Source organism: Phaenicophaeus curvirostris, chromosome 19 (genome assembly GCF_032191515.1).
Source record: "Phaenicophaeus curvirostris isolate KB17595 chromosome 19, BPBGC_Pcur_1.0, whole genome shotgun sequence".
NCBI lineage: Eukaryota > Metazoa > Chordata > Aves > Cuculiformes > Cuculidae > Phaenicophaeus > Phaenicophaeus curvirostris.
In genome coordinates, this window is record NC_091410.1 from 5,862,723 (window position 1) to 5,884,098 (window position 21,376).

Here is a 21,376-nt window from a genome sequence, read left to right on the forward strand (position 1 = left end):
CCACCCCCGGCAGGGACCCAGGGCGCTGCCTGCCAGCCCCGACAGCATCTCCTGGACACGGGAGATGTCACAAAAAGCCCTGTCCACCCCCATCAGTGCTACCACTTGTTGGGCACTCGGTATCCCTTGGTCACTCACACTCATTGGGACACTTGGTGCCTGTGGGTCCCTCACACACTGTGGCCCTCTGACTGCCTGGAGGTCGCTCCCTGTCTGTGCAAAGAGGTTCAGGATGAGGCGGGTGAGGAGGAGGAGGAGGAAGGCTGCTGGCCCGGGTGGTGCCTGGCCCACGAAGAGCCCCTGGTGCTGTGGATGGGATGGGGAAGACAGGGGCTGGGGGTGCCCAGCTGCATGGGACATGGGACTTGGATGTCAGCTGGGGGGTCCGAGCCTGCCAAGCCCCCTGCGCAGCCCTGTGCGGCAGCAGGGGCACGGGGACACCTCTGCGGGCAGGGGCACTGCCCTGTGGTACAAGCCATGGGTCTGGGGTGCTGCCCCAAGATGGGGTGTGTCAAATGTCCTCCACCACCCACACGTGGCTCCTGCCCTCACCAGGGGGGTCCACCTGCTGCCCCGTCCAGCCCAGGTCTCTGTCTGAAGGGCGCTGAAGCTGCATGTGATGAGTTTTGTCTGCTCTCAGCCTGACCTTGGGCTTAGAGGGGAAGTCAGGTGCCTCCTGTGAAACAAGGGACCGAAATGAAGCCCTGCAGCCTGGACAGCCCTGCTCCAGCCACCTGGTGTCCCCTGGGTGGGGAGGAGGGACCGGCCACTGGCACAGCCAGCTCCCTGGGGCCATGGGGAAAGAGAAGATCCAGCAGGGCTGGGAGGGTGGGGGTCTCCTGCAGCAGCCAGAAGGGAGTCAGAAGGGCTGTATCCCATCAGGGAGCACCCCCAGCTCCCCTCCCTGGCGTGGGCCGGCACATGGGGTGCCAGGATGCTGAGTGCTGAGCACCCCTGGGCCCCATTCCACTGGGAGCGGGTGGCCAAGTCCAGCCAAGCCACCCAACGCCCCATGGCTGAACCTGGTAGGAATGAAAAAAGTAGGGATATGGTGGGGTGAGTGAGGCTAGGAGGGTGAGGATGAGCATACAGAGGGCTCCGTGCCTCAGTTTCCCCACACAGAGCTGGGGTGGGAATGTTTCTTGAGGATGCTTGATCTGGCCCCATGTTTCAGGCAGCCTGCTCTCTCGTTCCCAGGATGAGAGGACAAAGCTGTTGGCCCACGATGGCCACATCTACTGGCAGGACAGGCAGCACCAAGCGCTGGTGGGGAAGGAAGGTATGACCGGGGCAGGCTTGTGGGGGGATCCCCTGGGTGGGAAGTGGACAGTGGGGTAGGCAGTGTGTCCACAGCCTGGGGGATGTGCTGGGGGTCCTGGACAAGAGCGCATCTGCTTCAAGCTGGGGTCAGGAGCCCCTTTCTGGGTGTCTGGTGCCAGGCAGGGACTCCTGCTGCCTCCTGGGCGGGGGTCATCCCTGCCCCTTGTCCTAACACTCTGCCACCACCACAGACTCTTCCAAAAGGACACCTCTCCCTCCACCAAAGATCTGCAAGCCCCTCTTGCCTCTCCGGGCCCTGCAGAACCTCTGGCCCCTGCGGGAGGGATCCTGCAGGCAAAGAGCGAGGGACGATGGGCAGCAGCCTCTTCTGGTGAGCAAGAAAGGTCCAGTCGGGGCAGGATTGTGGGGGATCCCGTGGGTGGGAAGTGGGCAGGAGGGTGGGCAGGGTGCCCACAGGGTGGGGGTCCTGGAGAGCAGTGTGTCTGCTTCGGGCTGGAGGCAGGACCCCGTTTCTGGATGTCTGATGCCGGGACGGGGGTCCTGCTGCCTGCCCCGTCCTGGGCTGGCAGAGCTGCCCCGGGGGCTGCAGGGGGGGTCAGCCCTGCCCCTCACATCCACCCTCTGCTGCCTCCACAGCCTCCTCCAAGGGGCCCCTTCCGAGCCATCGCAAATGCCCCAGCCCCTCCAGCCCCTCTGGACTCTCCAGCCCCTGCAGGACGAACCCAGCACCCTGACGCCAAGCAGGATGGGCAGGAGAGCTAATAGACAAAAAGTAATTTGCTGTTTGGTTTTTTTTTTTGTACAATCAATAAAATCTTTTTCTTGTTGTTGCTGTTATACTTGTTTTAAGCAAGTCCTCAGCCTTGGCGGGGAGCCCAGTTCGGCTCCTTGCGCAACGTGCAATGCCTGTCGAGGGCTGGAGCTCCCTGGAGAGTTCCTTTCCGTGCCACGAGTGCCCAGGGCAGTCCCTGCACTCTGGATGGGGAGGAATCATCTGGTGACCCGTTCGACAGTGCTGCTCATCCAGCCTCAGCCTTCAGCTGAGCCATGGCTCCCAAAGAGCCCAAGGGACTCCCTCTTGGAAGGGAACCAAGCCTTCCCTCTTCCCCCGCAGGCTCCCCTCCCAGAATAGGGGGGCATAGTGTTATTTCAAGGCCGGGCCACCTCACAGAAGGACCTGGCAGTGCAGGGAAGTCGTGTCCCCAACAGAAAGCCCAGCAGCAGGAAGAGAAGCAGCGAGTGAAGCCTTACCAAGTCCCTGTGTAGAGCAAGGGCAGGGATGCAGATAGAGGGACTGGAGAGACACGGGCTTTTATATGGTGAGGCAGCGCCTCCGGTGTCATTCTTGGTCTGCAAATTGTCCACTTGGGTTGTCAGGCGTGAGGGTGCAAGGTCAGCGTGGCTGAGGAGTAAACCCAGAGGCGTTTGGCGGACAGCGCTTTTCCCTTTGGTTTGCCTTGGCAGCCGTGGGAAGACCACGTCCTCTTGTGGCTGCAGTTCAAAGCAGAAGGCATCTTGAGGAGCAAGGAAGGGCCTGTGCTGTCATTTCTTGCCCTCGGCTCCTACGGCATGCCTGCTGAGGCAGGGGGATGCCTATGCCCTCTCCAACCACCTCAGCTTTGAAACCCCCAGCCATCTCCGTGCTGTCCCCCTTTGGCTGCTGTTTCACCAAGCAGCAGGACAGGATTTTGAGGAGTCACCAAGTGGCTGGGCAAGATGCCAACAGTGGGGACAGCACTGCACGAAAAGCTGCATTTCTGCATGATTCTGTGATTTTGTGATTCTACAATTCCACACTCTCTCCACCGCCCCATGCAAGGCTCAAGTTGGCTGGGAGTAATGGTGCGAGATGAGGGAAAGTCTGGAAAGGAATGGTGGGAGATCCAGGGCAGGAAACTGATACCAAAAACACAGGCAAATCAGCTCTCTAGGACTGGTTTTGGGGTTTCTGAAAGCCACCACCCTTTATCAGGGCAGGGCAATATAAGCAGGGATCTCCATCGATCGCGTACAGCAGGACAAGTGCTGGGACAGAAGAGATTTCCCACTCATATACGTGTATAAATTCTCCCAGAAACCTTTTTACTCTCCAAGGACTAATTTCAATGTCATTATTAACTTCACAGCAATCAAAACTCTTGCTAATTGGGAGGTGGCTCCACCTCAGCCTGCCTTGCCTTTGAGACAGGGAGAAGCTGGAAACAGAAGGAATTCCAGAAGCAGAGACATCTGTTCAGCACCAATTGCACTGGACACAAGGTGTCCTCATCTCCAAAGCATGAACAGTGGTGTTTGCACCAACTCCAGCCCTGGTGAGATGCGTTAGTGCTGCACAATGCATGCACTAGGGCACCTGGGCAAGCACAGGTCCATGGGGCCAGATGAGATCCACCCGAGAGTGCTGAGGGAGCTGCTGGAGCTTGCCAAGCCATCCTCCATCACTGTTCAGCAGTCTTGGGTGACAGGGATGGTCTCAGAGTATATGATTGCTAAGGGTTATGGTTTAGTAGTAGACAGGTACCGTTGGACTTGATGATCTCAAAGGTCTTTTCCAACCTAGAGATTCTAGGATTCTATGACTGGAGGCTTTGCCAGTGTGACACCCATTGACAAGAGGGGCAGAAGGAGAATCTAGGGAAGAGTAAGCTCTCAGCCTGACCTTGGTACCAGGGAAGGTCATGGAGCGTTTCATCCTGAGTGCACTCACCAGGCAAGTGCAGGAGAAGCAGGGGACGGGGTTGGTGAAGGGCACGTCCTGCTTGAGCAGCTGGGAGCAGGCTGAGCAGTGGCAATGGCAGCAGAGGCAGGAGCAGCACCAGCTCACTGACGAAGTGGCCGAGTGGTGAAGGCCATGGACTGCTAATCCATTGTGCTCTGCACGTGTGGCTTCGAATCCCATCCTCGTCGGTCAGCCCGGCAATGCTCACAACCTCTCAATGTGTGCCCCTAAATGAGCCTCTGTTTTGAGAAGAGAGTCGCCTGAAGAAAACTTCCAGGGTTTTGGAGGCATGTTTGACCAAACTGGCAGCCCTCTAAAGCAAGTTGACTGGTGCAGAAAGGAAGAGGGGTGGTTATTGTTTACCTTGCTTTCAGTAAGGCGCAGGAACAGAAAACAAAATGCAGGTGAACAACTTTCTGTCACAAGAGCAGTTAAAGGGAGATCTGGTTGTTGGGAACACTGCGCTTCTCTGTTCTCTGAAACTCAGAATTGCTGGGCTTGGAAGGGATCTCCTGAAATCCTCCTTGTCAAGAGACACCTTGAACTGGTGTCTGCGGACATAGTAGCCCAGCAGAGCTCAGGCCAACACAGCTCCAAGTTTCAGGCCCAGCCAGCAGCTTGATGGCTTCCTACTTGACACACTGGCTTGGCACTTGCTCACCAACCTCACTCCTCTTGCTGGCACATTATTTCCACTCACCCTCGTCTGCCCACGTGCCTGCACCCCAGACAAAAAGTCCCAGTGACCTCTGGTCCCACTCCAGTGACCGGCACCAGCCACACAGGAACTGAGGTGACCAGGGTTTGACTTCCGTTTGGTCCCTAGAGCTCTGGGCACACACACATACACGCAGAATAGAGAAACCCTCACCAGGGAAAATAGGAACAAAACTGAAGAAGAAAGCTTCAGGCTGCACCAATCAGCATCAGGGCATGGCCAGGAGGGCATCTGGAGGATGCATCTTGGACAGCAAGGGCACTGGGACACCTCTGCGGGCAATAGCACCAGGGACATGAGGGCACAGTTGGAGCGCCTCGGGCGTTCCTTCAAGAAACTCCAGGAGCAGGTGAGAGCCTCTGGGTCCCAGCTGGCAGGGAACAAGGCACCAAAGCAGCAGCAGGAGAAGAGCCATGGGGCAAATGACCTGCTGGCACCAGGAGCCCATGGCCACTGGCCAGGTCACCTGGGTCGGTCCCCACGTACCTTTCCCTGTTGCCAGAAAGCAGACAAGTCCTCCCTGGCCAGCAAAGTCAGCCAGGACCGCTTGGAAGCAATTCTGCAGCGGCTAAACAAGAAACTGGAGAAGATGGAGAGCCAGGGGTTGGGCCAGGAGCAGGGCTTGCAGGAGATGCAGCAACGGCTCATGGAAGCGGTGGACACCAAGGTGAGGGCTGTCTTGTCCCCGATGTGTAAAAGTGGCACCTTGGGGGCTTGGCAGCCTAAGGCAGCCTCCCTGAGAGGGTCCCCTCTGCCGGGTGCCCGTGTTGGGGACCAGCAGGTCCCACCCCGGGGCGGCTGCCTGAGGATGTGCACCCGTCCCCAGCTGGACTGCCAGGAGCTAACAGGATAACCATTGCTTAGCAGCTGAGATAAACACAAAGACAGGACTAACACTTAAGGGTAAACAGAATTGTAATAATTTTGCCAAAGCAATTGACACTTAAAGAACAGCAGAATAGAAGCTGCTCACACTTGAAGAATACACAGGACAACAGCTGTTTAGCTAAAGCAACATTTCTATGAGCCTTTATGTAGGAAGGGGGTCTGTTGCTAGACGATTTCTGATACGCAGAACAAGTCATCTGGACCAGTGATAAGAGCAAAAATAACACTGATAAAGATGGCAAGGATCCCGAGAACATGAACACAGATTGAAGTTAAAGGAAGTTAAGACAAACGACTTCATCTGTGAGAAGACCCTGCACAGGCACGAAACAGGAAGAAGACTTTTCTCATACTCATTAAAATAAGAAGCAGGGAAAGGTTATGAATATGTAAAGGCGTTTTTGGGAATATGTAAGAGTTTACTGTATAAAGCCAAGACAAGTTGCCACGATGGGCACACACGTTGTTTTGGAGAAATAATTCTCCCATGCATCTCAGTGCTGAATACACACACCTCTTAGTTACCTAGGAAATATTTGCAGCTGCTGAAGGGATACTAACTGGAGTGATATTCGCATGTTTGATTTTGTGACTGCCTGGGAATTCTGTGTTAAAAGTGCTGTGTGTGAGTGTCGAGGCACAGCATTGCCTTGTTTGTGTGTTCGGCGCTGTGTATAAACCATATTTCCATAACATCGGGAAATTGTGGATTTGAAAGTGAACTACTCGGACTGATCACAACAGTACATTAAGTTTTAAAACAAGTGGACGTGTGTTCGTGTGCCTTGAACTTCTAATAATCAGTCACACTCTTGAATACATCAAGGGTGGGGGCTTGGCTGGTTATCCCGGGACAGCCCTGTGGCTGTGGGTAGCCCTGCCCCACCCGGCTTCTCCTCCCTCACTGTCAAGATTTTCCCTTTTGGTCTGAGATAAGGATCAGGAATTGGGATAGAGAAGGGGGATGACAGTGCTGCAGTAGATGTGTGAGGAGAAGGAAAAAAAGGTTGAAGAGACTGTACTGGCATTGGTGCAGTAAAAAGGGGAATAATAAAAGTCCATTTGCTGACGTGTGGGAGGAAGATTGGGAGAGAGAGTTGAGTAGAAGCTAAGAGGATAAGAGAAAAAAATAAATAAAAATGGGTAATACTCAGAATAAAGATATTTTAAGGAAAAGCCTCCTTGGTTGCATACTAACGCATTGGAGGGATATTGTTGGGACTGGGGGCACAGAAAATGAGAAGACCCTCATTAAATATTGTAATCAATGGTGGCCGCTTTATAAATTAGATGATGAGGCAAAGTGGCCACTTCATGGGACAATAGATTGTAATGACCTCTTACAATTAATTTTATTTTTGAGGAGGGAAGGAAAGTGGGATGAAGTGTCTTACGTGGATATGTTTTTTATGCTCCGTTAACCATCCGGAGTGGCAAAGGGACTGTGGAATTGTGCCCCCACAGGACCCTCTAGTACTCGCCCTTGAGTGAGAAAATAACAAGGAATCCAAAGGTAAATTGAGGCAGTGATGTTCAGCGTGCAGCATCGGACAAAGGTGCACAAAGTTAAATAAAATTCACCAGGCACCAGAACAGGATCTAACTGATCTGTTTAAGCCTCCCCCTCAATCAAAGGAACAGGATGCCGACTCGGAAAGGACCTCCACTCCTCCAGATAGCCCTGCATCCTCCCGCACCAGGAAAAAGTCTGCTCCAACCATCCTGCAGGCACCTCTCCCAGAGGCAGTGGGACCTGACGGAAGGACAATGTTAATTAAGGTACCTTTCTCTACCACTGATTTAGAAGCATGGAAAAAGGCTGCCCGAGATTACCGGAATGACCCAGTAAGTGTAGCCAAACATTTTCATTTATTATAAAACAGCACAACCCCGATTGGAGTGATCTACAATTACTGTTGGAATGTTTGACATAGACAGAGAAAGAATTAGTTATAAAGACTGCAGGGGATTTGTCCGAGGATCATTATAAATGAGAGGGAATGGAGTTTAAAGATTATTTCCCTCTCCAAGACCCAAACTGGGAAGTAAATAGAGATGCACATAGAGAGAGATTGCAGGTGTAACAAGGGTGGATTCTGAAAGGGATGGAAAGAGCCATTCCCAGAACAATAAACTGGTCAGTATTCTATGCAGTCAAGCAAGGTCCTTCCGAGTCACCATCTGAATTCCTGGATCGATTAAGGGATGCAATGCGCTGCAGCACACCGCTGGATTCAGGGTCCGACGTAGGAAGACAACCATTGGTTTCTTTGTTCTTGGGTCAGTCTGCAGGGGATATCAGGCGTAAACTCCAAAAACTGCCTTTCACAGATAGTAAGAACCTGGAAATATTATTGGATGAAGCGTGGAGAGTGTTCCCTAACAGAGAAGAATATTACAGGCAAGAACAGAGAAGGATGGTAGCGATTGTTAGGGAGGAGGAAGAAAGAAGGCCCCGACAAGGACTGCCTCCACTGGGCAGGAATCACTGTGCATTATGTAAAAAATACGGTCATTGCATTGGAAAAATGGGTGTCTGGAAAGGCGAAGAAGAAATGAAAGAGAGTGGAGTAATCAAGACACAATGAACTGTAGCCCATGTGGAGGAGGACTGACGGAGACCTGGGGAATCCATCCTAGTGGATCCCTTGGTTATGATGAAGCTAGGGAAAGAACAAAGGAAGGTACAATTTTTAACTGACACCGGGGCAACATATTCAGTTTTAAACCAAGCTTTGATACCCCCGGGAAATGATTACATCATGGCACAGGGGGCTACTGGCCAAAGCGAAAAGGCGTATTTTTGTAAATCTCTGTGATACAAATTGGGGAAACAATGGGGTATACACAGATTCCTATACATGCCCAATTCCCGAAGGCACTCTTGGGGAAAGATTTATTAGAACAATTGGGGGCTACCCCGGGAGGTGGTTTAGTTACCTTCCCTGGAGGTGTTTAAGGCACGGGTGGGCGAGGTGCCAAGGGGCATGGTTTAGTGTGGGACAGGAATGGTTGGACTCGATGATCCGGTGGGTCTCTTCCAACCTGGTTATTCTATGATTCTATGATTCTAAATCTGAAAAAGGAGAAATTACTCTGGAGGTAAAAAATCAACAATACATACAGATAATGAGCTTGTCGTTAGCTAGTGTTCCTGCTGTCACAGGGGGCTCAGCCCTGCCCCTCGCCCCCAGGCTGTGCTGCCTCCAGCACCAGCTCCCATGGACGCCTCTCCCAGCCACTGCTCCTCCCGGCCCTGCAGAGCTGACCCCGCGGCCTGGGAGCCGAACAGGACAAGCATGGACAACTGCTGGCATAACCAGGACTTCTTAGGTTTTATTCATTTCACATTAATAAAAACCTTCAATCGGTTCTGTTGTTTTTCATTTAAGCAAGACTTGGTGAGGACAGACATCCAGGGCTTTGAATCCCTCTACTCTTTTAACTGAAATAACAGGCTTGGTCTACAGTGCTTGACGTGTAAATCGTCCTTTTCTGCCTTCCCCTGGAAGAGGGAAATAAAGAGCCTTTAGTTTTTGAAAGGGAAAATCCTGAAATTCCCAGAAAAACTCAGCATACACTCAGTTCTGTCCCAAAGTTTAAAAACAAACATTCCAACAACTTTTGGGAACCAATTGGTCAAAGAACTAGAAATACAGAAAAAAGAAAATGATGGGGGAACAATATTGCAGGAGGTGAACAATATCCTCAGCGCCACAACTGCTGAGAAGGTTGTTTGGGGCCAACTACGAGTCTCTGGAAGTTTCTGGACTGAGTGGATGTGGGGCTCCCAGGGAGAAGGCCAGGAGCAGCGGGACTTGGATTTGAGATACAAGGACAGTGAACACTGGGGAAGGAAAGAAAACAAAGGATTTTCCCGACAGTTTGTGAGTTAAGACTTTTTCTTGGGATGGCGGGAGGGTTTTGCAGGCTGAAGGACACAGGGGAGGGGAGAATGTCCTTGAAAGTCCTTGGCTGAGAGAAGGACCCAGAAAGTTCCAAGCAGCAGCCCGGAGACAGCGCCTCAACAGTTCATCTCAGCCAGTCGTGTGCCAGGCCGAGGGGCGGGGACGAGGAGCAAAACCCAATCTTTGCAAAGAAAAGGGCTGGTGGTCTTGCTCGTTAACATATATAAAGGAGCCATTAAGCCCGCCTCGAGCTATTTTGTTTCTCGGGCGGCGGGTTGTGTCTCCATCCCCTGAAATGGCGGCGTCGGGGAGGAGGCGGCGAGGAGCCGGGATCGGGGGGAGATGGAGGCGAAGGGTCGTCTGGCACGGGGCAAACCTGCCCCCGAATCCCCGACTGGGGAATCCAGGTGAGCAGTTGGATCTCGAGCAGGAGCGATGGGGGCCCAGGTATTTCACGGAAAGGGTCCCCGGGCACTGGAACAGGCTGCTCAGGGACGGGGTTGGGTCACCTTCCCTGGAGGGGTTTAGGGGTGGATGAGCTGCTGAGGGACACGGCTCAAAGGCCCTGGAGCTCTGGCAGAAGCCTCAGAGTCTCGCACCCCCTGGATCTTCTGGAATTTCTCTACCACGGGGGCTTGTGCGGCCTTCATTGCCTTGAGCAGAGCCGGGGAGAGAGCCGCGGCCCCGGAGAGGGGTGGAGCTGGGAGGGCCCCGGGGGGAAATTGTCCAGCCCGGCTTTGCTTCCCCGTCTGCCTTAAAGGTTTATCCGCAGGCTGGCCGAGGCGTGTCTGTTGTGGGGCAGCGAGCAGGGCAGGGGGGGCAGCAGCCGAGCTTCCTGCGCCAGGGCCCTGCAGGGAGGTCTCTGCTCTTCTTGGCATGCGGCTGTTTGAAAGGGAGAAGGTGGGCACATGTGCAGGGAGGGCGGGGGAGAAGGTGGCAGGAGCTGGGCATGTGCCGCCCTGGGGAGAACTTCTTTGCAAGTGCCCCGGGGACCCGGGTTGGTGCCTCTTGGGGTGTGTTGGTGTCAGCAGGTGACATTACAATGAGTGGTGTCAGACTTGGTGTGACACTGCCCGTGGGGCACTTGGTGTGTGTGCAGCAGCTGTACAGGGCCGGGAGGACCAGTGGCTGGGAGAGGTGTCCATGGGAGCTGGTTCTGGAGGCAGCACAGGCCAGGGATGTGGGGCCAAAGGGTTCCAGTCCCAGTGGGATTTGGCCCTTCAGCCCTGAGTTGGGCTCTGTCCTGCAACCCAGCTTCTTCCTTCCCTCTGCACACTAATGTCCCTGCTGCTGTTAGAGTACGCTTTCCATGTTCCTCAAGCTCTCCATCGCTGCCTGTGCCTCTTGGATTCCGGGGGCCCTTCTATTAGCTCCATACCCCTGCTTCCCCAGGGGGCAATCTTTCTTCCAATGACCGGTGCGTTTACACCGTGCACATTGGTTAATCCCTAGAGGGGGCCTCCTGAGACCTGTATTTGTGGAGACCCCCGTTTCTCTTTTTACTGGGGCTCCACTCTGCTGTAAAGCTGCTATTAGAGCTCTCCTGTCCTTCTTAAATTCTGGCCCCAGAGAGGGGTGGTGGGATGAGCCCCAGGGGAGGGTCCCTGGGGACCGGGACCTTCCCCCTCGCTCTGTCCAGCACAGAGTGCGGGGGCAGCTGGTCACTGTCTGTGAGGAGGTCGCTGTGTGGGTCAATGCCTGACTACGGGTCACTCCCTGTGAGGAGCTCATTGCGTTGGTCACTCTTTGCGTGGCGAGGAGGAGGAAGGCTGCTGGCCTTCAAGGCACCTGCAGAAAGAACACAAGAAGCTCAGCTCTGACATAGGCAATCTACAGGACAGCTGGCAGGAGACAAAGAAAGATACCGAGGAAGGTGGCTGAAAACCCCCACAGGGTCAGAGCAGGCTCCAGGCAGATCCAGGCTGGGCTTGATCTTGAGGATGCTTGATCTGACCCCATGTTTCAGGCAGCCTGCTCTCTCGTTTTCAGGATGAGAGGACAAAGCCACGATGGCCACATCTACTGGCAGGACAGGCAGCACCAAGCGCTGGTGGGGAAGGAAGGTATGGCCGGGGCAGGCTTGTGGGGGGATCCCCTGGGTGGGAAGTGGACAGTGGGGTAGGCAGTGTGTCCACAGCCTGGGGGATGTGCTGGGGGTCCTGGACAAGAGCGCATCTGCTTCAAGCTGGGGCAGGACCCCCTTTCTGGGTGTCTGGTGCCAGGCAGGGACCCCTGCTGCCTCCTGGGCGGGGGTCATCCCTGCCCCTTGTCCTAACACTCTGCCACCACCACAGACTCTTCCAAAAGGAAACCTCTCTCACCACCAAAGATCTGCAAGCCCCTCTTGCGCGTCCGGGCCCTCCAGAACCGGGGGCTGCAAGGGGGGGCACCAGGACCTTCCCCCTCGCTGTGTCCGGCACAGAGTGCGGGGGCAGCTGGTCACTGTCTGTGAGGAGGTCGCTGTGTGGCTCACTGCCTGACTGCGGGTCACTCCCTGTGAGGAGCTCACTCCTCACAGTCTTGTCCTGCTGCTGCTTTGGTGCCTTGTTCCCTGCCAGCTGGGACCCAGAGGCTCTCACCTGCTCTTGGAGATTCTTGAAGGAACGCCAGAGGCGCTTCAACTGTGCCCTCATGTCCCTGGAGCTATTGGTGTATTCTTCCCTCGTATGTTCCCTTCTCAATCTCTCCATCGCTGCCTGTGCCTCATCTGTAATATTCTCCACGGCTGCCTTTGTTTCCTGGAGGAGAACCATGGCCCCAGAGAGGGGTGGTGGGGATGAGTCCCAGGGGAGGGTCCCTGGGGACCAGGACCTTCCCCCTCACTGTGTCCGGCCATGATGCTGAGTGCTGAGCACCCCTGGGCCCCATTCCTGAGCAGGATGGTGGGGGGATCCTATGGGTGGGAAGTGGGCAGGAGGGAGGGCAGGGTGCCCACAGGGTGGGGGACCTGGAGAGCAGTGCATCTGCTTCGGGCTGGAGGCAGGACCCTGTTTCTGGATGTCTGATGCCGGGACGGGGGTCCTGCAGCCTGCCCCGTGCTGGGCTGGCAGAGCTGCCCCGGGGGCTGCAGAGGGGACCAGGACCTTTGCCCTCGCTGTGTCCGGCACAGAGTGCGGGGGCAGCTGGTCACTGTCTGTGAGGAGGTCGCTGTGTGGGTCACTGCCTGACTGCGGGTCACTCACTGTGAGGAGCTCGCTGCGTTGGTCACTCTCTGCGTGGCGAGGAGGAGGAAGGCTGCTGGCCTTCCACCTTTCCAGTCTGGGCACAAGGTTCCTTTCCAGACAAGGAATGCCTGCAGTTCCAGCCATTGCGTCCTTGGTCTCTGAGCAGAGCCCGTCCCAGCTCTTGGACAGTGCTCTGCTCCCCATGCCGTCACGTTTGGTGACCTGCATGGAGTTCTGCTGCTTAATATGCCCGCACATCAATTCCCCCCATCTATAATTGTCTCATCTATTACTGTAGAAATAGGAGCAGTTCTCAAACATACACAACCTTGGCCAATATGTGTAAGTGCAGTCTTCTGATCAGTGTCTGGATGGATCTCCATGTGACAAATGCTTTGTTCGGTGTCGAGGCAGGTGTCCTGGGCATTGATTGTGTTACTTTCACAGATGAATCCCTGTTGTTTTTGTGAAATGCAAGATTCTAAATTGACAGTTTGCCATTTCTCATTTACTCTTCATGCCTGTGCTCTACGTTCGAAAGGATGGATGACAGTTTTGTCATGGTTTAATCCTAATGCAATGATGGGGTGGATTACATCTCTGGAAGCGTTCCGTGTGGTCAGCACAAAGGCTGTGACCGTATTAGTGGTGGGTTCATAGGTGAAGTTTACTAGAGTCCACCACGATTGGAGCTCCCTCTCCAAGTCGGTGGCATTGTCGCAGACAACCTTTTGGATTTCAGTGGGGAAAGTGCCTTCGCCACGTTCTCTTATAAGTAAGGCGGCCGCTGACTGCATCCATAATTGTGCTTGCATACGACTGAGGGCCAAAGAAATGTTATTTTGGACCACACCGAGTGCATTCACTATCGATTCATGATCATACTTCTCCAGCTTCTCCCACTTCAGTAATAGTTTTGATAAATGCCACTGGTTAGTTCCTAATGATAATAGGGAGTATTGTAGAGGTTGTTGTAATTTTGTCAGATGGTTAGTTGCAGCGGCCAACCTATTGCTCAATATTTCTGAGTCTCTTTCATTTAGGACTCCCAATCCTGTCCCTAACGCGGCAGTTAAGTCTCTCTCTGTCCGGTCCCTAAAGGGGACTCGTTTCTGCAGCCAAGATGTGCAGCCTGCAAAGGATGTTTTTAGGAAAGGAGAACAGGGTGGCTGAATGTCAGAGACATTAATTTGCATTAACATCTCAACACGTTTGAGAGACCATTCTGGATTGCACAGCACTTGTTGTTGACCTATGTTTTTGATGGCATCTGGTCCAATTTCATAAATTCTGGGTGTGAGCGTGGGTGCTGGCGTGGGTTGTGTGGCAGGCATGACTGTTGTGTGTGTGTCTGTCGTAACAGGCTTGGGTATGGCACTTACTTTAAATTTGTACGAGAGTCCAAGAGGACCGTCAGCCCAGAGACAAACCACCATAGTAGTTTGCTTCAATGTAAATTTACGGCAACAATCTAATTCACCGGAAGTAGAGGTTTTTGCGCTTTGGTTTGTGGGAATGGTTGAGATAGTTATCTGGGTTACTCTTTTGTAGGTGGTCCCATCAATTAGTCGGCGTCCTATTTTGATTTCATGTCCTATAGTCCCTAGAAGTTCATGGACTCTATCCTTCTGATCATAATGGTTCCATTCCTCCCGGGTGTACACCTGATCACCATGCATAACCACAGTGGCTAGTTTATAGCCTTTTAGATCGGAAGATTTTCCCCTAGACCCAGTAGACCCAGCATAGGCCTGAGACCAAGGCCACTCCGTATCATTTTGACTAGCCCATCCCTTGACTGTGATAATGATTGTGAGAAGAACAACTTTGCTGGTTGGACTTGTGTGACCTTCCATGGAGATGTGGGTGCTTTTTCACTCTGGTGTGATGTCTCCACGATTCCTGCTCCCGGATCTTAACAGCTGTATATGTCATTAATAGAACCTGGGAAGGTCTTTCCCATCTCGGCTCCAAGGATGAGTCTGAAAGAGATCTGACGTATACATAGTCACGTGGTTCTATATCATGTATTGGCCCATCCAGGCCACGGGCACAGGTTCCTGAGACTGATTTCTCTGTTTTGCGAAGTTGTTTTTGTAATCTTTTTACGTAGTCCGTTAACCCTTCAGTACCAACTTGTGTTGATGTTCCTGCTTGAACCATCTATGGTCTTCCATAGAATATGTCGTAAGGGCTCAATCCTTCCTTAAGCCTTGGTCTGGTTCTCATTCTTAACAAGGCTAGGGGTAGTGACTAAGGCCAAGCTAATCCAGCTTCTTGACCCAATTTTACGATCTGTACCTTAAGGAGGTGGTTCATCTTTTCCACCTGGCCGCTTGCCTGAGGCCTATAGGGAGCATGCAATTGCCAGTCTACTCCCAGGAGTCTACTGGTTTGTTGAGTGCTTTTGGCCACAAAATGAGGGCCTCCGTCTGAGGATGTTGCTGCTGGAACTCCAAACCTTGGTATTATTTCCTGTAGCAGAGCCTTAGTCACTTCTCTAGCCTTGTTTGTTCAGCAAGGAAATGCTTCTGGCCATCCTGAAAAGGCCTGGATGGCTTCTCCACTCGGAGCGAGATTCTTTGAGTCACTTTTTAAAAGCTTATAGAGTGGCTTCACTAAAAGTCCATGATTATAAATCCATAATCGACACCAACGTGTCGTTGCCAAGAAAGTACGAAGTTCCTTAACTGTCTGTGGCCTGGGAGTTTGGCAGATGGCCTCCTTCCGTGCTGCTCCCAAGGTCCGCTCACCAGCCGTGACTTCATATCCCAGATACGTCGCCTTTTGCCGGACTATTTGAGCTTTCTGTGGAGAAACTCGATAACCATTTAGTCCAAGAAAATGCAATAAGCTTACAGTCCATGTTGTATTTTGCTCCTCTGTTTCAGTGGCTACCAGGAGGTCATCCACATACTGCAACAGTGTTCCGGGCCCAGAGGGTCGCTCCCATTGTTCTAAATCTGTGGCCAGCTGGTTGCCAAAAAGAGTAGGGCTGTTTTTAAAGCCTTGTGGGAGCACAGTCCATGTGAGTTGTGTTTTTCTTCCTGTCTCTGGGTTCTGCCACTCAAAGGCGAATAGTAATTGACTCTCCGGGCTCAAAGCTAGGCAGAAGAAAGCATCTTTTAAATCCAGTATGGTAAACCAGGCCAATTCAGGATTTAGTTTTGTTAGCAAGGTATATGGATTGGCCACGACAGGGTATAAATCCTCAGTTATTTTATTGATGGCCCTAAGGTCCTGAACTGCTCTGTATTTCCCATCCGGCTTCTTTACTGGTAATATGGGAGTGTTATATTCAGACTCGCATTCCACCAATAACCCATACTTTAAAAATCGCTCTGTGATCGGGCAAATTCCTTTCCTGTCTTGTAACCTCAAGGGGTATTGCCTCACTTTCACTGGTTTGGCTCCTGATTTGATTTTCACAATTATAGGTAGGGCTGGTTTTGCTCTGCCAGGCATTTCAGTGGCCCACACCCCAGGAAATACTTGGGCCTGCACTTCCTTTGGCACTCTCATCTCTTTGCAGGGACTTCTCAAGGCCAAACTTAAAAGTTCTATTAACTGGTCACCTCCCACCTTAAATTCTATTCCCTCTTTTCCAGATTTTACTTCCGCTTCCAAGTTTTCCAATAAATCTGGTCCCAGTAGAGATTTTGGTGAGTTTGGCATATAGAGAAACTTAGGAATTCCCAACTGTTTTCCTAGTTCAGATTTCAGAGGTTGGAGAAAGTACGCCTTTTCGCTCCGGCCAGTAGCTCCCTTCACCATTACAAAGTCATTATCTGTAGGCGTCAAGGCTTGACTCAATACAGAAAATGCTGCACCAGTGTCCACTAAAAATTAACTCCCCGTCGTCGTTCCCCTAGCTTTCGCATAACAGTGGATCCACTAGGGTGGATTCCCCAGGTCCCCGTCAGTCATCCTGATCCGCTGGGGCTTGGATTCTGGGGGTCCTTCTATTAGCCCCGTATCCCTGCTTCCCCGGGGGCAATTGTTCTTGCAATTACGGGTGCGTTTACACCGTGCACATTGGTTAATCCCTAGAGGGGGCCTCCTGAGACCTGTATTTGTGGAGACCCCTGTTTCTCTTTTTACTGGGGCTCCACTCTGCTGCAAAGCTGCTATTAGGGCTCTCCTGTCCTTCCTACATTATTCTTCTACCATTCTCTGGTCCCAGGGTGGGACGTGCTGGTCCCAAACGCGGGCACCTGGCAGAGGAGACCCTCTCAGGGAGGCTACCTTAGGCTGCCAAGCCCCCAAGGTGCCACTTCTACACGTCGGGGACAAGACAGCCCTCACCTTGGCATCCACTGCTTCCATGAGCCGCTGCTGCATCTCCTGCAAGCCCTGCTCCTGGCCCAAGCCCTGGCTCTCCATCTTTTCCAATTTCTCATTTAGCCGCTGCAGAATTGCTTCCAAGCGGTCCTGGCTGACTTTGCTGGCCAGGGAGGACTTGCCGGGTTTCTGGCAACAGGGAAAGGTTGCCTATGTCGGAGCTGACTTTCTTGTGGTCCCTTTCTGCAGATGCCTGCTACGCGTGGGGGAAGAGCAGAAGGTGCTGCTGCACAAGGGGGGCTGGCTGTCCCATGGGGACAGAGCCAGGTGACCTGGCCAGTGGCCATGGGCTCTTGGTGCCAGCAGGTCATTTGCCCCACGGCTCTTGTCCTGCTGCTGCTTTGGTGCCTTGTTCCCTGCCAGCTGGGACCCAGAGGCTCTCACCTGCTCTTGGAGATTCTTGAAGGAACGCCGAAGGCGCTCCAACTGTGCCCTCATGTCCCTGGAGCTATTGGTGTATTCTTCCCTCGCATGTTCCCTTCTCAGTCTCTCCAACGCTGCCTGTGCCTCATCTCTAGTATTCTCCAGGGCTGCCTTCATTTCCTGGAGGAGAACCATGGCCCCAGAGAGGGGTGGTGGGGATGAGCCCCAGGGGAGGTTCCTTGGGGACCAGGACCTTCCCCCTCGCTGTGTCCGGCCATGATGCTGAGTGCTGAGCACCCCTGGGCCCCATTCCTGAGCAGGATTGTGGGGGGATCCCATGGGTGGGAAGTGGGCAGGAGGGAGGGCAGGGTGCCCACAGGGTGGGGGTCCTGGAGAGCAGTGCATCTGCTTCGGGCTGGAGGCAGGACCCTGTTTCTGGATGTCTGATGCCGGGACGGGGATCCTGCTGCCTGCCCCGTGCTGCGCTGGCAGAGCTGCCGCGGGGGCTGCAGGGGGGACCAGGACCTTTGCCCTCGCTGTGTCCGGCACAGAGTGCGGGGGCAGCTGGTCACTGTCTGTGAGGAGGTCGCTGTGTGGGTCACTGCCTGACTGCGGGTCACCCACTGTGAGGAGCTCGCTGCGTTGGTCACTCTCTGCGTGGCGAGGAGGAGGAAGGCTGCTGGCCTTCCACCTTTCCAGTCTGGGCACAAGGTTCCTTTCCAGACAAGGAATACCTGCAGTTCCAGCCATTGCGTCCTTGGTCTCTGAGCAGAGCCCGTCCCAGCTCTTGGGCAGTGCTCTCCTCACTCCCCGTGCCGTCACGTTTGGTGACCTGCACGGAGTTCTGCGTGTCCTGCTCCTGTACCTGGGCCTGCAGAACCTGTGTCTCCAAGGAGGTGGGGCAGCGCCAACGCACACCCCCCTCCTCCCCGCCACCTCCCTGAGGTCTTCTCTCTGTCCACCTCGGTTGGAGAGATGAAGGATAAGATTGAAGTCAATGAGAACACCAGGAGGGTGGAGGCTGTTTCCGGGTCCCCGGGTTCTCCCCCTCATGCCAGTTGCGTCCGCTGTATTTTCTGGAAATTCTCTGCCACATGGGCTTGTGGGGCCTTCGTTTCTTTCATTTCCTTGAGGAGGTCGCTGTGTGGGTCACTGCCTGACTGCGGGTCACCCACTGTGAGGAGCTCGCTGTGTTGGTCACTCTCTGCGTGGCGAGGAGGAGGAAGGCTGCTGGCCTTCCACCTTTCCAGTCTGGGCACAAGGTTCCTTTCCAGGCAAGGAATACCTGCAGTTCAGCCATTGCGTCCTCGGTCTCTGAGCAGAGCCCGTCCCAGCTCTTGGGCAGTGCTCTCGTCACTCCCCGTACCGTCACGTTTGGTGACCTGCACAGAGTTCTGCGTGTCCTGCTCCAGCACCTGGGCCTGCAGAACCTGTGTCTCCAAGGAGGTGGGGCAGAGTCAACACACCCCCCGAACACCTCCCCGAGGTCTCCTTTCTGTCCACCTCGGTTGGAGAGATGAAGGGTAAGATTGAAGGCAATGAGAACACCAGGAGGGTGGAGACTGTTTCCGGGTCCCCGGGTTCTCCCCCTCATGCCAGTTGCGTCCGCTGTATTTTCTGGAAATTCTGTGCCACATGGGCTTGTGGGGCCTTCATGTCTTTAATTTCCTTGAGGAGGTCGCTGTGTGGGTCGCTGCCTGACTGCAGGTCACCCACTGTGAGGAGCTCGCTGCGTTGGTCACTCTCTGCGTGGCGAGGCGGAGGAAGGCTGCTGGCCTTCCACCTTTCCAGTCTGGGCACAAGGTTCCTTTCCAGACAAGGAATACCTGCTGTTCCAGCCATTGCGTCCTTGGTCTCTGAGCAGAGCCCGTCCCAGCTCTTGGGCAGTGCTCTCCTCACTCCCCGTGCCGTCACGTTTGGTGACCTGCTCTGAGTTCTGCGTGTCCTGCTCCTGTACCTGGGCCTGCAGAACCTGTGTCTCCAAGGAGGTGGGGCAGAGCCAACACACCCCCCAAACACCTCCCCGAGGTCTCCTTTCTGTCCACCTCGGTTGGAGAGATGAAGGGTAAGATTGAAGGCAATGAGAGCACCAGGAGGGTGGAGGCTGTTTCCGGGTCCCTGGGTTCTCCCCCTCATGCCAGTTGCGTCCGCTGTATTTTCTGGAAATTCTGTGCCACATGGGCTTGTGGGGCCTTCATTTCTTCCATTTCTTTGAGGAGGTCGCTGTGTGGGTCACTGCCTGACTGCAGGTCACCCACTGTGAGGAGCTCACTGCGTTGGTAACTCCCTGGGTGGCGAGGAGGAGGAAGGCTGCTGGCCTTCCACCTTTCCAGTCTGGGCACAAGGTTCCTTTCCAGACAAGGAATACCTGCAGTTCCAGCCATTGCGTCCTTGGTCTCTGAGCAGAGCCCGTCCCAGCTCTTGGGCAGTGCTCTCCTCACTCCCCGTGCTGTCACGTTTGGTGACCTGCTCTGAGTTCTGCGTGTCCTGCTCCTGTACCTGGGCCTGCAGAACCTGTGTCTCCAAGGAGGTGGGGCAGAGCCAACACACCCCCCAAACACCTCCCCGAGGTCTCCTTTCTGTCCACCTCGGTTGGAGAGATGAAGGATAAGATTGAAGGCAATGAGAGCACCAGGAGGGTGGAGGCTGTTTCCGGGTCCCCGTGTTCTCCCCCTCATGCCAGTTGCGTCCGCTGTATTTTCTGGAAATTCTCTGCCACATGGGCTTGTGGGGCCTTCATGTCTTTAATTTCCTTGAGGAGGTCGCTGTGTGGGTCGCTGCCTGACTGCGGGTCACTCACTGTGAGGAGCTCTCTGCGTTGGTCACTCTCTGCGTGGCGAGGAGGAGGAAGGCTGCTGGCCTTCCACCTTTCCAGTCTGGGCACAAGGTTCCTTTCCAGACAAGGAATACCTGCAGTTCCAGCCATTGCGTCCTCGGTCTCTGAGCAGAGCCCGTCCCAGCTCTTGGGCAGTGCTCTCCTCACTCCCCTTGCCGTCACGTTTGGTGACCTGCTCTGAGTTCTGCGTGTCCTGCTCCAGCACCTGGGCCTGCAGAACCTGTGTCTCCAAGGAGGTGGGGCAGCGCCAACGCACACCCCAAACACCTCCCCGAGGTCTCCTTTCTGTCCACCTCGGTTGGAGAGATGAAGGGTAAGATTGAAGGCAATGAGAGCACCAGGAGGGTGGAGGCTGTTGCTGCGTCCCCAGGTTCTCCCCCTCATGCCAGTTGCGTCCGCTGTATTTTCTGGAAATTCTGTGCCACATGGGCTTGTGGGGCCTTCATTTCTTCCATTTCTTTGAGGAGGTCGCTGTGTGGGTCACTGCCTGACTGCAGGTCACCCACTGTGAGGAGCTCGCTGCGTTGGTAACTCCCTGGGTGGCGAGGAGGAGGAAGGCTGCTGGCCTTCCACCTTTCCAGTCTGGGCACAAGGTTCCTTTCCAGACAAGGAATACCTGCAGTTCCAGCCATTGCGTCCTCGGTCTCTGAGCAGAGCCCGTCCCAGCTCTTGGGCAGTGCTCTCCTCACTCCCCGTGCCGTCACGTTTGGTGACCTGCACGGAGTTCTGCGTGTCCTGCTCCTGTACCTGGGCCTGCAGAACCTGTGTCTCCAAGGAGGTGGGGCAGAGCCAACACACCCCCCAAACACCTCCCCGAGGTCTCCTTTCTGTCCACCTCGGTTGGAGAGATGAAGGGTAAGATTGAAGGCAATGAGAGCACCAGGAGGGTGGAGGCTGTTGCTGCGTCCCCAGGTTCTCCCCCTCATGCCAGTTGCGTCCGCTGTATTTTCTGGAAATTCTGTGCCACATGGGCTTGTGGGGCCTTCATTTCTTCCATTTCTTTGAGGAGGTCGCTGTGTGGGTCACTGCCTGACTGCAGGTCACCCACTGTGAGGAGCTCACTGCGTTGGTCACTGTCTGCGTGGCGAGGAGGAGGAAGGCTGCTGGCCTTCCACCTTTCCAGTCTGGGCACAAGGTTCCTTTCCAGACAAGGAATAC

At 54.2% G+C, this 21,376-nt stretch overlaps 1 protein-coding gene and 1 non-coding gene across 2 annotated transcripts in view; both read left to right on the forward strand.

The window, feature by feature from the left end:
* AANAT (aralkylamine N-acetyltransferase) overlaps positions 1 to 21,376 on the forward strand; it is a 282,598-nt gene that overhangs the window by 97,085 nt on the left and 164,137 nt on the right. The gene's annotated exons all lie outside the window — the stretch shown is intronic.
* On the forward strand, positions 4,107 to 4,188 carry TRNAS-GCU (transfer RNA serine (anticodon GCU)). Its single transcript has one exon. It is a non-coding gene; the product is annotated as a tRNA-Ser (tRNA).